The sequence below is a fragment of the Trichoplusia ni genome, chromosome 1 (genome assembly GCF_003590095.1).
Source record: "Trichoplusia ni isolate ovarian cell line Hi5 chromosome 1, tn1, whole genome shotgun sequence".
Lineage (NCBI taxonomy): Eukaryota > Metazoa > Arthropoda > Insecta > Lepidoptera > Noctuidae > Trichoplusia > Trichoplusia ni.
In genome coordinates this window covers 2,439,387-2,453,731 of record NC_039478.1, presented here as the reverse complement: position 1 = coordinate 2,453,731, position 14,345 = coordinate 2,439,387, and the positions used below count along the sequence as shown (strand labels likewise).

The 14,345-nt window shown below is 34.1% G+C and overlaps 1 long non-coding RNA gene across 1 annotated transcript; it reads left to right on the top strand.

Annotated features, from left to right (window-relative positions):
* Positions 1 to 1,713: 1,713 nt before the first annotated feature.
* On the top strand, positions 1,714 to 5,972 carry LOC113493986. Its single transcript, XR_003400624.1, has 3 exons — positions 1,714 to 1,796; positions 5,486 to 5,565; positions 5,722 to 5,972. It is a non-coding gene; the product is annotated as an uncharacterized LOC113493986 (long non-coding RNA).
* Positions 5,973 to 14,345: the final 8,373 nt, after the last annotated feature.

Below are 14,345 nucleotides of genomic sequence, written 5' to 3'. Positions count from 1 at the left end.
TCTAGAAGAGCGAGTTAGAAGATGGTCTACCATAGGACACTTATGCTACTGTGAAATGAACTGCAACTTCAAAATGCATAAGAACTGCTTTGTAACTTCAATGTGTGAGACGCTACATAGTGAATCAGATTGAACTGGTTAAGTGTCTCAGTTCTTCCATATGGATGAACCCGAAGTGTCCGTAAGTCACATCAGACCAAAGAATTCCATTATTAGAGTGAATGTTAGGGACGGTGCAAGCTTCAGGTTGAGTGAAGGCTCATCTATAAGTTTACACTTCAATGCTCTCTAGCCTCCATAACTGAATGTGATTTAATGCCTTCATTACATACTAACTCTTTTGTTATCAGTTCTTAATTATCACTTCATATTCTGATTGGTGAGAACTGTGTAAAGTGCACAATATTTAATAAATAAGTAATAATAAATACAGCCTACAAATGTCCCAATGCCAAGCACATGTCTTATCCCATATGAAGAAGATCATTATGTTAAGTATATTAAAATAAAATCTACATATATTAACTATCATTGTTATGCTAAAATAGATGGTTAAATGTTTACTGTGACTATGTTACAATATCACCATGTATATGTATAATTGTTTATGCTACATTGCAGTAAAATTGTGTAAACATGAGTGAACAATATATAATTGCATCAAAGAATGTTTTGAATTGTATAATTAAATTTTTAGAATTATTTTCTTTTGGATAGCTGTTCATATTTTTTTTTTCATTAAATATACCCATGTTATGGTTATGTAAATAAATTAAAGTTATTTACTGAATGTTGTGTTATAATTAATTATGTTATGTATGCTCCTGCTCAAATATTTTTGTCAAAATTGTTCATGAATTTTGTTTCTATACTTTCAGTCTGATATTATTCAATTTCAATGGCAATTAAATTAATTTTAAAATGTAATGTGAGTTTTATTTATTACCTAATTCAATAAATAATTCGGTAAATAGAAGTCTAAGTATAAATTCATTAAACACAAGTTTTTGAAAATAAACTGAAATATTAAAATACTACTTGTATCCTTATTACATACTCTGGTCCGAATCTAGAGCGAGTTAGGATAACCAAGCAAATGGCGGCTGTTTAACATTATTATTCTATGTCTTAAAATTTCGAAATATGATAATCTTGGGCTAGATTTAAAATAATGCCCTCCGACGTAGCAATTAATCTCAAAGCCAGGTCTAAGCACCTCAAAGTCCTAATTCTCTAAGCATACCTATGTCGTACGCTAGACTGTAGAAGGCAAATAGCCTAGCCATAGTTTGCTAAACGAAAAATGCTTGCCCTAGGCGGGGAACAAACCAGCGACACGTCGCGCTCCGTGACTGGATTTGGTCACCTCTACCACTCGGCTATCCATTCAGCTTAACACAAAATTACTTTTTAGTTTCCACATAAACGTAAAATAATAGATTGCATACCTTAAAGTTTTTTTTTCTGCAAAATAGCTTGTGAGTCGACACTAGTCAATATTCCAAGCGGTTGTGTCTTTACTTCTGAGTCACGATACTTTGAATAGTAGTTAAAAATTAGAGCACTTTCCACTTGTGTAAGTACGTAAGTAAAAACAACGTTAATATAAACGATAATTCACAAAACAAAAGTAATGTCCAAACTACCCGTGAAATATTAATTTGTTTCAATGAAATTTTATTTATTATAAATCTACCGCCATTTTACTTATTCTTTGTTACGTTTTGTTAAACAAGGTAGTTTATTGTCAGCTATTTCATTCTTATTGCATGGACGCTTCTCCGTTCACCCAGTAGGTAAGTTTTTAATTATGAATATTTATTTTTACGGTCTATAACAAATGTTAAAGTTAAAAACAGTGCAAGCTTGACCCACGCAACTAAAAAGAAGGATTGAATTTATCACACTTCAATTCCTTTTCAATTTTAAATAACTAACAATAATTGTGCATCTAGAATTAGGTTTATTTTGTCTTTGTCGTTGTCTTTGTCTAGAATCTATTTAGAAGTGTTGAAAAAAGCGTAACTATTCTTGTGGTTAACAATTTATTTTTGTTGTTCGTGTAGGTGGTTTAATAGTTTGGAATTTTTTGTTATTCCACTGACATAATTGTATTACGTGAATAAAAGTTCTCCGTTTATCTGCCCCTTAAACTTTCACGCTTAACCGAATTTGTTTGAATTTGGAACTTCAGGGGGCCGCGATTCTTATCTTCGCTCGGTGTAGATGGCAGAAGTTTTTTTTACAACGAATTAAAATTACGGTAGAAACAATAATTTTATTATTTTTATTTGCCTTTTGTCAAACTTTGGAAACTTTGTACGGAGTGTTCAATTACTTAACGTTAAACAAACATCATAGAATAAGTAGTTGAGGTGTCTGTGTTGAAAATTATTTGTTGTAGGAATAATTTAATAGGATAGGTACCTACTTTGAAAATAATTACTTTACCTATTCGTATTGTCAAGCCTTCGGGTATTTTTCTGAAGAATAGTTAGAAATGATGTTGATGAAACGAATGTATTAGAAAAATATTGTAAGGGGTGTCTTGTATAATTTGTACCAAGTAAATACTTTTTGTTTTACTTTCTGTTTATGCGATTCTTCTGGTCTCTTTCCCTTTGCACCTATCTCACGCTTGCTATCTTCTTTATGTCGCCTGCTCATCTCATCGTCGGCCTATCGGGATTTTGCGGTCCAAGTATTGGCCACTATTCAGCTAATTAAATCCATCTCACGTCACGGGCCTGTTGGTCTAGTGGTTAGTGACCCTGACTGCTACACCGGAGGTCGTGGGTTCGATTCCCGCCCAGGACAGATGTTTGTGTGATGAGCATGATCATTTGTTCTGGTGTCTGGGTGTAATTTATCTATAATATGTATGTATTTAGAAATATATAAGTAAGTTTATCAGTTGTCTGGTTACCATAACACAAGCTCTGCTTAGCTTGGGATCAGATAACCGTGTGTGAGTTGTCCCAGGATATATTAATATTAATATTAATTAGGTGTGGCTATAGTGATGCCTGTCTGCCTAGCAGTGAACTATTCAAGGTTGAAGAAGATATTGATGATTAAGCACTGTTTCGTGTTGAGAACCTAGTGCTTACATTCTTGAGATAGCGTTAGTCTTCTAGTTACTTAATTAAATATATTTTATAATCATATTACTGTACCTTGTTTGTTTAAGTACTTACTTAAGACTAGATAAATTATTGAGGTGAGTTTTTGCTAGAAAAAAAAATGAAACGCGACTGAAAACAAATTTAAAACATCAATAAAAATTATCAAACCAAAGTCGTTTATTTATTTAATTTGTTTGTACCTATTAAATGACGCGCTATCAAGATTAAGATTGTTTACCTTCTTTAAGTACTTAAACAAAACGAGTATTCCTTTCGTTTCACGAATTGGCTAAACTGGGTCTGAGATTTAACATAATTAGGTGTTTAACTGTGCAGTATACTGTAGCTGAAATGTTTCTTTATTGTTAACTGTAACGGTTTTTCAATCAACTTCAAAAAGGATTAGTTGTCAAGTTAACTGTATTCTGTTTTTAAGTTTGTTTCTCCAGAACTTTTTTCAGATAGGCCGATTTAGTTTATTATTTTCTCGTTACATTTAAAATAACTGCCATTTGGACCCATCAAGCTTTTCTTACTAGGTTTTTATTTGAAGTCGGTTGAATTTTGGTTTTAAAAACAATATTGTGTAGTTAATTGTAAATTTCAACCTTGAAAAAATCAGCCGTAGTTTTTAAGAAAAATAGACAATTCTCGTCGTTCGTATTCACTCTGATTTGTAGTGATTTGTACCAAGAATAAATCGCAAGTAGAAAAACATTGATAATCATTCATTACTTAAAGTCTAAAACTACAATACACGACGGGCTTAACTACGGTTACGGTACGGTACTAAAGTTTCACCACAATACATTCACTAATCGATCGAATGAATGCAATAATATGCGTCTCCGGCTCAGTTCCCAGGCAGCCGCAACATCTTGGTATAAGATCGCTTCAGTTGTAAAAGAGAAAAGGCTTGTAGTGCACCGTCCTGCTTACACAACGAAAACAGTTTTACTTGAAGACATGGCGGCAAGGGTGGTTCTGCCAAAATAATATTTCAAACCAAAGAATCATCAGTTTTATGCTTTTGAACATTTTTTTAAACAAATGTTATAATATGGCACAGTATTTAGTCATATTTTTCTGTTACTAATTAGTTAATGTTCAATAATTCCTTAAAATAAGATCCTTCATAGCTTTTTATGTTTACCGCCCTTTCGAACGGTTACAGTCTGAACTGAGTTATAAGTTGAAAACTTAAATGTCTATTAAAAAAGCAAGAACGTAATTGAAAAACTCAATAAGTACGACGTCTTTCAAGAGAATGGTTTCTTTTCGCAACGGTATTCTTTTTCTTCACGAAGTACAGCCAACGTCACTGGCAGTGATGTAAGGATTCTAAAAATATCCCAAACTTCGCAATCACTAAAGGCACTTAGAAGTTAGAAATTGATGAACCCTGAAAACATAGCCTTCTTCATTTAGACTGTCCTAATAGAACCGAAATTATTGCCGTCATTTTATTTCTAGGGCGCATTGCAACAAAAATAAGTTAAAAGTTTAAGAGTTTTTATTATTTTTATGTTACTCTGACTTTGAAATCTAACCCTACAATACCGGTATCCGCGAAGACCTGAAATTTACTTAACTTAAAAACCAGTGCAGTTTTAATCACAACGGCAACAACGGTATCAACAATTTACTTATAAAAATAATTATGTTATATTTTGAAAACGCTTTAATTTGGTTGTCTTATTCCGTTTTTCCGTTTTACTCGTCTGTAAGTTGAAAGGTCAAAACGCAATTAACGTGCACTCAAAAAATGGCTATTCAAATGCAAAAAAGGCTTCATTTGAAACCGATTTCTATTATAATAGATTAGCATATTCAAACAAGTAAATAAGATCTTCATCTTTATCTCTTCAACGTTGAATGTCATTTTGACGGGAGGTGTGTAGTAGGTAGGTACCTATTGTAGAATACAGCCTCCCTTCTCTGTAGATAGTCGCATGGAGAATATCTATTCCGTTCGTACAGGCAACACTTGCACTGTGAAATATCAGTGTTTATTTTTTATATGGATTAGATTATTTATTTACATTCTCGGGAAAACTCGGTCGTGATAAATAGAGTAATGGAGGCTTTGATTGTTGTGCGAGAGATTCCCCATCCACTTGCGTGAGTCAACATTTTTGTGATTACGTGTTGTTGTTTAGATTCTTAGCCTTAAGCGCAGATAATGTTCTGCCTCCTTTGTATTTATTGGTTAGCTATTTGTTTGTTTTAATTAATGGTCGTCTTTGTGACAAGTGTTAAGCACATGATAATAGAGGTTCGGATTATGTTTAGAGCGGAAATGTTTATGTTTATGTTGAGGTGTTCTTGTTTGATTAAATATTTGTGTATATTTTTTGCAGGGATAATTACGACAACTGGATAATGAGCGACGAGGGTTTTTAAAAGAAGGATTTTTTTGCTGTTTTGTCCGTTGCTTTAGGTAAGTTGATTGATGAAATTAATATATTTTTATATTTTATAGGACAATTTTTTTTCAACCAATGTATTGATACATTTTGTACTTCAGATGAAATCTACGCATTAAAAAAAATTCTCAGCGTTAACGTCGCCTAATGATTCGCTTATCAATTTACAGATATCAACATACGAATTAAAATGCGCACTAAAGGTTACGCAAAGAAAGACATGAAGAACATTAAGGGGACATCTGAAAAAATGACTCCTGACAACTGGGTATTCGTGAGCTCTGTCTACTGCAACTGCAATGTCTGCGTCAAATATGGGTGTGCTGACAAACCAGTGATCTTCGTGAACCCAAAGGTAATGCACTGCAAAAGCGAGGACTCTACAGAACCCGTTAATCTAGGCAACGTACCTATAGCTACTCCCAAACCACCAAGCGAACCCAAAAAGGTCCCAGTTCTTCCGATCGGGGAATTTAAAAAGAAAGAAACTGTCGTCATTATACGTAAGGGACCCCTGACTCAACCATTTATGGGAACTGTAACTAGAAGGAAAATAATTCCTGCTTCTTGCCCAAATTTAGCCGCCCTACTCAATGCCAAATGAATACCAATTTTGAACATGTCTAAGATCTTTTTGAACAACGATGTCAAGCGTACAATGAATGTTACATTTCCTGAAAAAACAAAGTCTTGAGTGTCTAATTCATACCAGTAATCGTTATTCTGATTACACATCAGGTCAGTTGATATATTTACTGTAGTCAGAACTTCTTTTGGTAAGTTCTTAAAAAAAAAATCACTTTGAAATTAAGACTGTTAAAATAATCGTATCGTTTATAGTTTAGATGTAAGAGAAAGATATATGTATACTCACCTTTTTTGTTTATGTTTTTAATAATAGGTAGATATAAGAGTTTTGTTTTTTATTTTGTTTTGAATGTTTACAGTTTATCAACTTTAAGATGTTGTCCATAAGTTGATTAGTTTTTAAGTAGTAAGCTATGTGTTATCTCTGGGCCCCAATTCTGCTATTTACAACGGCCGATGAGTGAATGAAATTTGGCTTAAAATGTCAATTTTCGTATTCTGTTAAGCATCTACACAATAATTAGAAATTCAGTGCAGGACGGTATACTCAAGGTCAAAACAATTAACTTCCAATTATTGTGCTGGAAAAATACTTAAGAGGATAGAAATAATTTCAAATTTAATCCAATTGCCATTCATTCATCGGCTATTGTAAAATAGCAGACTCGGGACCCTGATCTAGGTTAGGTATATTCGTGTTTATATACATATTTGCACCTAAGACTTACAAGTTCGTATTTCGCCTAATTTTGTTGAGACCTGAATCTATTTTCTGACGATTTTATGGCTTGTAGGCACTTGTTTTTGGATATTGTATACAATATTTACTTTATTATAAAATTTATCCTACCTAAGTGAACTGACTACTTTTAAGTTGTCTAGTTTCGACCCTGATATTATACTCTACACTGATTCACATACTGTGGCCGTATACTCAACGGTGATGTTAATTACTTGATAAGAGTCATTTTACTTAATTGTTGAGAAATAAACGAACGAATTAATTTGTTGGTTTTATTGCAGGCTCTTGGACTTTGATTAGTTGTAAACCCTCTTCACTAACAGACGACTAGGCAATAATAAGTTTGTTCACAATGGGACATCTTAGCCCGGTCAGGTTTTAAATGGCTCTCCTGTGCTTAGAAGCATATCTTTATAAGGAGACGGTAGATCATATAAATAGTTGGAAACATAAACATATTTCAATAATAGTTTTGCTCCTATTAAAACAGTTAAAAATATTACACTGTGTTCAAAACCCAGACCCAGTTTGTTCATAAAAGTTAGCTTGTCACGTGTTAACAATATCTTGCTAAGGCTATGTTTTTTTACTATCATTTATACTCAGAGACCTAACGAGATAATTCCCCAACATAATCATTTATTTGATAAAGTTTTCATATGTTAAAATGTTGGAGGACAACCTAACTTGATCAGTATTTGAGCTGTGAGACTAAGCGGACGTACTTATTGTTGTGATTATAATGAGACATTTTTAATTACAAATATTAATTAGTAATATTTCTTTTTTTTGCAAACCTGCAAAAATTAAGTGTGTCGCGTGTATGCATCTTTATACACTGTACAAGATGAAGCACTTTTATTAAGTACTAAAGAGTGTTTTCTGTGTTAGTATGTCTAACCCAGGAATAAGCCCTTTTGGGCGTAGCCAATTATTACGGCGTAGTCCACCGCCGACGCCTTCGCCGTCTGAACAACACCAGACTCTTGGAGACCGAGAGCCGCCAGCGTCCACTGAGCCTGAGGTGGAATACGTTTCTACGCCGGAGATCCAGAAATGGTTGACCTCTATCGACTCCATTATGTCGGAAGTTTGTGGTATCGTAGCTGAAGGTAAAATGAATAACGACCAGAAACTCCGTGTCACCAACCTATGCCGTAAGGTCTCTCATGGGACATCTCAGATGGCGGTACTATACCAGTCCCTGAAGCAGAAGGCAATCCAGGCCCATGTTACTATACGACAACTGCAAGGAGAACAGGACATCGCGAACTCCCTCCAAGAACTAAGACAGGTTGTAGCAGCTGAACGCCAGTCAGGTTCTACTTCATATGCCAATATGGTAAAAAAAGGAGAGGACAAATTTGTACGCCCAGCCAATCTCAGCTCTCTTGCTATTTACCCAAATGACAAGACGCAGAGCAGTGATGATACCAAGACCCTTGTCCAGAAAATTATCTCGCCTGGAGAGCTGAAACTTCGAGTCCGTGGTTTGAAGAAAATTAAAAACGGAGGAGTTATTATCAGTGCGGACAGCAAAGGCGACATTGAGAAGCTGAAAACTTCAGAAAAACTGGTTTCTTCAGGCCTCAAAGTCGAAGAACCCTCAAAGCGCCGTCCTCGTATCGCAGTCGTTGGTGTCCCGATAGCCCTTACTGAATCGGAGGTAATGGAGTGCATTTTTGAACAAAACCTCTCTGAAAAATTGCCGAATACTACGCGTGCGTCATTTCTAAGTGATGTAAGATTGAGCCACAAGTCGGGTAAGAAAGATCGTCCTACCTGTAACTACATCATTGAAGTTCCAGCTAGCATTAGAAAAATGCTGATTAATCAAGGCCGTATTTTTATTAATTGGACGTCGTGCCCAGTAAGAGACTTTACAATAGTGACCAGATGCTTTAACTGCCAACAGTTTGGTCATGCAGCCAAGTTTTGTCGCGAAACAAGCCCTACTTGCAACCACTGTGGGGAGATGGGACATTCTTTTAAAGAATGCAACAACAAATCCGCTCCTGCCCAATGTGCAACCTGCAAGCGATTCAAGCGTAAATGTGACCACCCTACTGGCGATGTGAACTGCCCAGCACGCAAATATGCAGAGGACAATTATATACACACGATAGATTATGAAGGCGCCTAAGAGCGCCGATTATTTTACTTGTAAGTAGCACTTAAAACACTAGATTTTACTTCTCTTTTGTATTAACTTATTTACATCTTAACGCAATGATAAATAATCTCTTAAGCGAAATTGATCATTTTTCCGTATCTGAAGCAATAATCTGCAATGTCGAAAACTGCAAAAAGAATATTCCTACTGGTGAAAAACTACTAACTTTCCTAACTCAGAATATTCGTAGTATTTGCCGAAATTTTAGTGGGTTTGAAGTTCTTCTACAGAACCTTGATATAAGCTGTGACATCATAGTACTTACGGAATGTTGGTTATCAAAACAAATAGATAATTTGCCATTGCTAGATGGTTATACTATGTATAAAACCGCGATAAATGTCAATCAAAATGATGGCCTGGTTATATATATTAAAAATACCCTAAAAGTAGCAGTAGAAGAACCCTTATTCCAAGGCTGTAATAGCCTCTTGATTAAAATTAACCTAAACATAGTAGCATTGGCTATATATAGGCCACCATCTCAAAATGTTGATACTTTTTTAAACTCGCTTAGTATAATCTTAGAACAGCTTTCGTCTTATAATAATATCATACTTTTAGGCGACATAAACATAAACATTGTTTCTGGGAAAATTAACACTCATGCACATAACTACCTCAATATCTGTACATTCCATGGACTATGGCCAGCTCATGATTACCCTACACACCAAAGTGGTTCATGCTTAGATCACATATTTATAAAGTCTAAATTACCATCAAAAACTTATATTACGAATTCATCGCTTACTGACCACCAAGCAATATTACTAACATTACAAACCTCGTTACCTAGAAAAAACTGTATGCGTAGCATAACAAAATTAAACATGACGACACTTGAAAACGACATACGCGACTTAAATCTTGACCGCGTTTACAGTTCTAGTGATCCAAATATTAGTTTGCAGTATTTTGTTGGTTCATTACAAACTTTAATTAGTAATAATACCTCTAACAAAATGATACCTAGAAAATACAGCAATATTAAGCCGTGGATTACGCCTGGCCTTGTCCGTTGCATTAGACATAGGGATAAACTTCACCAAAAGCTAAAACTTGCACCTGATAACGAGATGCTTTCCATTACTTACAAACGCTACAGGAATTTCTGTAATAACCTATTGAAAAAAATAAAAACCCAATATGACAAAGTTCAAATACAAAAAGCCGGCAAAAACAGTAAGCTGATATGGAAAGTTGTTAAAAGTAACACTTTCAGATCTAAGAAATCAGACTCTGCTCTAGAACTTTTAGCAACAGATGTAACTCCAATACTAGCGGCAAATAAAGTGAACAATTATTTTGTCAATTTGGGTAAAGATTTAGCTGAAAATTATTCCCGAAATTCTTGTCCACAAACTACACATATGTCGCCTAATACCTTATATTCGTTTGTGTTATTAGATACGGACGTTAAAGAGGTTGTTAGTATTATAGATGGTTTAAAAGACTCTTGTGCCGTTGGATGGGATAACATCCCAAATAGCGTACTAAAAAGATTCAAGCACATAATTGCACCTCCACTAACTTACATATTTAACTTATGTTTATCGAACGGTATATTTCCTAATCTGCTTAAAAAGGCCTTAGTAACCCCAGTTTTTAAAGCCGGAGACAAAAACAATATTACCAATTATAGACCAATTGCAGTTCTATCAGGAATTTCTAAGATTTTGGAGAAAATAATTAACGTTAGGCTTATTAAATATCTTGAGAGCAATAATTTGCTTTCGGATCGCCAATTTGGCTTTAGATCAAAAAGATCAACTAACCAAGCGGTGCATCAGCTAACTAACTATGTATGTACAAGTCTAGATAAAGGTATGTACACAATGGGGATCTTCTTAGACCTTGCCAAGGCATTTGACACCATTGCTTGCTCTCTGTTATTGTATAAACTGGAAAAAATTGGTATAAGAGGAACACAGCTCAAATTATTCTCGGACTATCTTAATAACCGTGAGCAGTGCGTAAAAATTGGTCAATATAGAAGTGCGGGACTAAACAGCAGTAGTTACGGAATCCCCCAGGGTAGTATATTGGGACCTACTTTATTCCTAGTTTACATAAACGACCTGTGCAATTTGTCTCTGCAAAATGGTGTCATTATATCGTATGCTGATGATACAGCTCTTGTGTTCTCAGGCAAGTCTAAGGATGAGGTCTATCAAAATGCCCAGAATGGTTTTAATGTAGTGTCTAACTGGCTTAACAATAATATTCTAACATTAAATTCAAGTAAAACAAATTACATGTTATTTTCAATGAGAAATAGTAATAAGTCGACTACTAACCTAAATATTTATGCGCATAAGTGTAATACGAGCGCGTCCGCGGCGACTGCATGCGCTTGCCCTACATTAGTAAAAACTGACAATACTAAATATCTAGGTGTCACTATTGACAGTCACCTTAATTTCCGTAAACATATTGATTCATTATGCACCAGAGTACGTAAATTAATCTATATCTTTAAACACTTACGCAACATTGCAGACTTTAATCTAATTCGCCAGGTGTATATGGCTTTGTGCCAATCCATTCTTACCTACTGCATAGGCTCATGGGGTGGTGCATCTAAATCTATTATCTTGCCCCTAGAACGTGCTCAAAGAGCAATCCTAAAGGTCGCCACCTTTCGTCCTTTCAGGTTTCCTACTCACCAGTTATACAGGGAATGCAAAGTACTTACAGTACGCCAGTTATTTATTCTACATATAGTACGACTCCAGCATACTGAAATTGGTTTCAGCCCGGTACCTTCCGGCAAGAGAAGAAAGGATTTAGTTTGCACTAACCCACAAACGCAACATGCTTTTACTAACAGATTTTATTTATTTCAAGGACCCTATTTATATAACAAGTTTAACAGGCTACTTAAGTTATATAGTGTAAGCTTAAATAGGTGTAATAGAATGGTAACAGAATACTTACAGTCCCTCAATTACTCAGATACGGAAAAATTGCTAGAAATATTACAATAAACTGTTTAGCTTAGAAATTATAATAATAAGTACAGGTAATGTAATTAAATAATTCAGGACAGCTTGTCCTGCTTAGTCTTTTATAATACAATTAAGTGATAGAATTACATTAAAATATCCATCAATCATTTTTCTGCACTGATAACCCGAAACACAGGTTTAAAACAAACCTAGTTCGGGTGTCCCTATATTATCTTTAGACCATCCTTCTCGTATATTATTATGTTTTGCTGTAGATTAACTCAACTCCTATGATTATGACTATTAAGATATTTTTACTGGTTTTACATCCGAGTCATTTGTATTCGTACATGTATTTAAGTAATGTGAACTATGTTTTTAATAAATATATTTTTATTTTATTTTTTTTTATTTTTTTTTTTTAACGTATTTTTCTTACAGAGTGCCTTTGCCTTACAGAGAGATCTATATCTTCTACAAGCCACTTAAACACTTAATAAGTTATCTACAGGATTCAAGTTAGAGACAGTATTACTATTTACCCTTCAATGACATTAGTGAAGCCCAAAGAGGTTATCGTAAAAAAGTTTATCTAATAAGATAACGATCTTGCTAACCCCACTCCTGCTGCTCAGGCAACCAATGAATGATTTATTATCGGCAGGTGAACATGCACTTTTTGCGGCAGGTATGGCCTCCGAACATATATGGCTTGAAGGCGGGGCTTACTACCTGAGGTAATCCCAAAGGCCTTATCGTATTACCTTAGAGAACTCGTTTGAGAAGGCTGGCGAGAATGGAATGTAACTTTTAGTTGTAGTGCTATAGATAGGGATTTAATATAAATAACATAAAATGTATTTTTTATATATAACGTACGGGTACAGATTAATTATTATAATTATAAGAAACTAGCGAACAGGATAGACTTTGTCTCGCATGGTGTTTCAAACGATTGGGATGGTAATTTTTTTTTCTATTATTCTATGTTTTGAAGTGTCATCAATGTTTATCTTTTTTGTGAATATAAGCTATTCAGGGGGCTGCATAAAAATAAATTTAAATTCCTTTAGGAGGACTTTAGTGACATATATGAAGATACAGTAGAATTCTGTAGGTATGTAAAAAGGTGGACCATTTTCATATTTATAATATATCCTGGAACAACTCACACACGGTTATCTGATCCCAAGTTAAGCAGAGCTTGTGTTATGGTAACCAGACAACTGATAAAGTTACTTATATATTTCTAAATACATACATATTATAGATAAAATATTTGGAAGGAAACACTTTACATCAAGTTGAATGCAGATCACCCATTTCAAGTCTTGGCTAGCTGACCTCTAGCAGTTTCAGTCATGATTGTTTCATAATAATAAGCCTAAAATCATTTTATTGGTGATATCGTACTCAAATCCTATAGCAAAGTTTAGAAAAGTTCCACTGCGACTTTCACTAATTAGAAGGTGAAGAAAGTATGGCGTTCGATTTAGAAATGTCTTGCCTTAAGTCACAATAACAAATCAAGTAAGATAAGAGGTAAAAACGAATTATAATAATATATAAGTTACCATATTTGATTAACATGCCATTAACAATTACACAGATATACCTTACTAAATGAACAAGGCAAGTGTGTGCTGATAAATGTCACATTTTCATCTATCACCTCTATCAAATAAGACGGATTCTAGGTCAAAATTAATTACATAAACGAGTTGTTTCAATATATTGAAATGTAGTTTTTTTATGAGCCTAGAACCTATAGAAAGGTAAAAAACAGATAACAGAAATTTCGAATTTTGATCAGTTATTTATTATATGTCCTATTTTCATCCATAGTACCTAAATATACCCAAATAAGCCTCTAGGGTTAAAAATGGCACTAAACAGGAATTGTCATTTTGGAAATAAAAGGTGTTTAAAAAAATCCCAATTTACATATAATATTTGAATTTTAGAAGGTTTGAATTAGACAAATTTCCTTGACAAGCTAGTTGTTCTTTTAAATGAATCAAAAATAATATTAAGCGAAGGTCATAATATTTTAATTTAAGTAAGGCATAAGAATGTAGCTAATATGTACCAAACGAATAAGTTGTTGTTCTTTAAATAAAAAGGAGTTTCATTGTATGTTAAGCAGCAGTAATATATTCAAAGTTCTTTTGGTAATTAAAGGAGTTTCTTTCATGGTAAAAAAAGTTAAAGTCTGATTCATTTGCTCATTTTAAACAATACAAATACTTACTCTATTAAAGTTGACAACAGGGTGTTATCAAACACACTATGCAAGCCAGTTGTTGATTTGGCAGTCAAAGTAGTCTAATGATTAAGACA